The 4,028-nt window shown below is 50.6% G+C and overlaps 1 pseudogene; it reads left to right on the plus strand.

The window, feature by feature from the left end:
* LOC126318490 (large subunit ribosomal RNA) overlaps positions 1-2,020 on the plus strand; it is a 3,047-nt pseudogene extending 1,027 nt beyond the window's left edge.
* The last annotated feature ends 2,008 nt before the right edge of the window (positions 2,021-4,028 follow it).

The raw sequence follows: 4,028 nt of genomic DNA on the forward strand, positions 1-4,028 counted from the left end.
GGAGGATGGGGCTTCCCCGCCCTTCACGGGGCGGCGGCCTCCGCACTCCCGGGGCGTCTCGTCCTCATTGCGAGGTGAGGCGCACCTAGAGCGTACACGTTGGGACCCGAAAGATGGTGAACTATGCCTGGCCAGGACGAAGTCAGGGGAAACCCTGATGGAGGTCCGTAGCGATTCTGACGTGCAAATCGATCGTCGGAGCTGGGTATAGGGGCGAAAGACTAATCGAACCATCTAGTAGCTGGTTCCCTCCGAAGTTTCCCTCAGGATAGCTGGTGCTCGTACGAGTCTCATCCGGTAAAGCGAATGATTAGAGGCCTTGGGGCCGAAACGACCTCAACCTATTCTCAAACTTTAAATGGGTGAGATCTCCGGCTTGCTTGATATGCTGAAGCCGCGAGCAAACGACTCGGATCGGAGTGCCAAGTGGGCCACTTTTGGTAAGCAGAACTGGCGCTGTGGGATGAACCAAACGCCGAGTTAAGGCGCCCGAATCGACGCTCATGGGAAACCATGAAAGGCGTTGGTTGCTTAAGACAGCAGGACGGTGGCCATGGAAGTCGGAATCCGCTAAGGAGTGTGTAACAACTCACCTGCCGAAGCAACTAGCCCTGAAAATGGATGGCGCTGAAGCGTCGTGCCTATACTCGGCCGTCAGTCTGGCAGTCATGGCCGGTCCTCGCGGCCGGCCGCGAAGCCCTGACGAGTAGGAGGGTCGCGGCGGTGGGCGCAGAAGGGTCTGGGCGTGAGCCTGCCTGGAGCCGCCGTCGGTGCAGATCTTGGTGGTAGTAGCAAATACTCCAGCGAGGCCCTGGAGGGCTGACGCGGAGAAGGGTTTCGTGTGAACAGCCGTTGCACACGAGTCAGTCGATCCTAAGCCCTAGGAGAAATCCGATGTTGATGGGGGCCGTCATAGCATGATGCACTTTGTGCTGGCCCCCGTTGGGCGAAAGGGAATCCGGTTCCTATTCCGGAACCCGGCAGCGGAACCGATATAAGTCGGGCCCCTCTTTTAGAGATGCTCGTCGGGATAACCCAAAAGGACCCGGAGACGCCGTCGGGAGATCGGGGAAGAGTTTTCTTTTCTGCATGAGCGTTCGAGTTCCCTGGAATCCTCTAGCAGGGAGATAGGGTTTGGAACGCGAAGAGCACCGCAGTTGCGGCGGTGTCCCGATCTTCCCCTCGGACCTTGAAAATCCGGGAGAGGGCCACGTGGAGGTGTCGCGCCGGTTCGTACCCATATCCGCAGCAGGTCTCCAAGGTGAAGAGCCTCTAGTCGATAGAATAATGTAGGTAAGGGAAGTCGGCAAATTGGATCCGTAACTTCGGGATAAGGATTGGCTCTGAGGATCGGGGCGTGTCGGGCTTGGTCGGGAAGTGGGTCAGCGCTAACGTGCCGGGCCTGGGCGAGGTGAGTGCCGTAGGGGTGCCGGTAAGTGCGGGCGTTTAGCGCGGGCGTGGTCTGCTCTCGCCGTTGGTTGGCCTCGTGCTGGCCGACGGTGCAGGATGCGCGCGCCTGCGCGGCGTTCGCGCCCCGGTGCTTCAACCTGCGTGCAGGATCCGAGCTCGGTCCCGTGCCTTGGCCTCCCACGGATCTTCCTTGCTGCGAGGCCGCGTCCGCCTTAGCGTGCTCCTCCGGGGGCGCGCGGGTGCGCGGATTCTCTTCGGCCGCCATTCAACGATCAACTCAGAACTGGCACGGACTGGGGGAATCCGACTGTCTAATTAAAACAAAGCATTGCGATGGCCCTAGCGGGTGTTGACGCAATGTGATTTCTGCCCAGTGCTCTGAATGTCAACGTGAAGAAATTCAAGCAAGCGCGGGTAAACGGCGGGAGTAACTATGACTCTCTTAAGGTAGCCAAATGCCTCGTCATCTAATTAGTGACGCGCATGAATGGATTAACGAGATTCCCGCTGTTCCGAGATTTGGCATAGTGCATCTGTGAGTGTTCGTAGTTAAGGTGTGTGAATTTGAATGTCATACGCGTAGTAGTTAAATAGTTACAGCAAGTTTAGTGAAAACGGTTTTTGCCGCGTCGGGTAACGGTCCCTGCCTGTGCTTGCCGCTACGCCTGTAGCGCTGACCACGCGACTGCGGTACCACATACTCTTCGTTTAACTAGACAATTCTACAGCGATCGAGGAGAAATTTTTCTCACAGCAGCGCTTATACACTTTACGCCTTCTGTGTAAATTTTATTGTAATACGGCCAGTCGTTTTTATGCGACGGCAGTTTTTGTGAATAGCGTATTTCCAGCTGTAACGCGCAAATCGTGTAGGTGTTCACACAATGCTTTAAGTATGTAAAATACCTCCGTTGCGCTAAAAAAGTTAGTCGGCGCTGCAATTCGCTGCCAAAAGTGGTACAGTGAAGTTTGATTCTATTTGCTCAAATAGAAACGGAGTAAAATAAAATATTCCCATCATGGTATGTACTTCCGTGGCATAGATAAAGGGATTGCCTACTGATGTATTAAACAAGTGCTCAACGTCAATCGAACTACACTACTGGACGCTGGAGTTGTTGCTGAGAAACTGTGGAAGAGACCGTCACAGTAAGTAAGCGGCATTGCTAATTTTCTGTTAAATTTGTGCCTGTCAGTGCGTATCCTGCTCAGTGGGTCTAGGATTCACTCCACTGACAAACTTACTTCGGTACAATCAAATTTCAAGCTATAAATTGAAAGCGCAGACCTTGTCCTCTCAGAACATGTTTGTAGTTTGGTTGTGTGCGCACATTTGAATAAATATAATTGCTAAATGCAACGTCGTGCGTTCGCACTCGCAAGTTTTCGGTAGAATCACTTGCGCGGTGGAAACAGAAGATTTGCAGCCCTCACTCTGTTCGGAGTATCCTGTAGAGCATAGTTTCTCGTAGTGTGGTCCTTCGCCTTCTCTAGTATGCTCTCTGCTCTATTTTGTAATGCATTATTTCATAAATAAAACCGCTGACGTGAAGTGGTGCGTCTGCTGCCGTGCCGTTCTATAGAAACTGCCGCGCGGTGGCAAATCGGGCGCCATGCGGTCCTCACCTCAGTTGAAATTTGTCAGTAGTGTATAGGTTCCTTTAGTATATTATATTATATTTTTGAATATGGTTCTATTTTGTTGTGTGATGAATAATTCAGGAAATAAAACTGCCAATGGAAAGTCGTGCATGCGCCGATGCGCCGTTCCCTAAAACTCCCAGGCGGCAACAAAACCGGCACTCTGCAGCTCCCAGATAAGTTAGAAACTCTGTTTGGAATAGTATCTTGTTGTGTACCCTATGCTCTTTCCGAAAGCGCTTTCAATGTTCCGGTGTGATGAATAGTTTAAAAAAAAAATAAACTGTCATTGTAAAGTCGTGCAAGTGCCGACGCCCGGCTCTGCAGAATTTCCAGCGTGGTGACGAATTTCGTCGGTCTGTAACCCTCATTGTATCTAGCAAACGTCTTTAATGTATAAGGTCCTTTAGTTTCTTATCTCCATTTTCTGAATATACTTGTAGTTTTGCTGTTTGACGGATAACCTAAGAAATAAAACTGTGGAGGTAAGATAGTGTGCGCGCCTACGCGCTGGTCCCTAGGAACTCTCACGCTGCGACAGAACAGGCGTTCCGCAGCCCCCATACTAGTTAGAAAAATCCCGTAGAGAATAGCTTCTTGTAGTGTACTCTATGCTCTTTCCGAATATGCTTCCAATTTTCTTGTTTGATGAATATTTTTAGAAATATATCGGTCAATATAAAGTCGCGTATGTGCCGACGCCCCGCTCTGTGACAAAACCGGCGTTTTGTAGCCCCCATACTAGTTAAGAAAATTCCGTACAGAATAGTTTCCTGTAGTGTACTCTATATTCATCCCGAATATGCTTCCAATTTTGTTGTGTGATGAATAGTTTTAGAAATATAATGGTCAATGTAAAGTCGAGTATGTGCCGACGCCTCGCTCTGTAGGAAATCTTGCGCGTTGACAAAACCGTCGGCTTGCAGCCCTAACCTTACGTAGCGAAAATCATTTAGTGTGTAGGTTCCATAGTGTAC

Source organism: Schistocerca gregaria, unplaced genomic scaffold, assembly GCF_023897955.1.
Source record: "Schistocerca gregaria isolate iqSchGreg1 unplaced genomic scaffold, iqSchGreg1.2 ptg000670l, whole genome shotgun sequence".
Classification (NCBI taxonomy): Eukaryota; Metazoa; Arthropoda; class Insecta; order Orthoptera; family Acrididae; genus Schistocerca; species Schistocerca gregaria.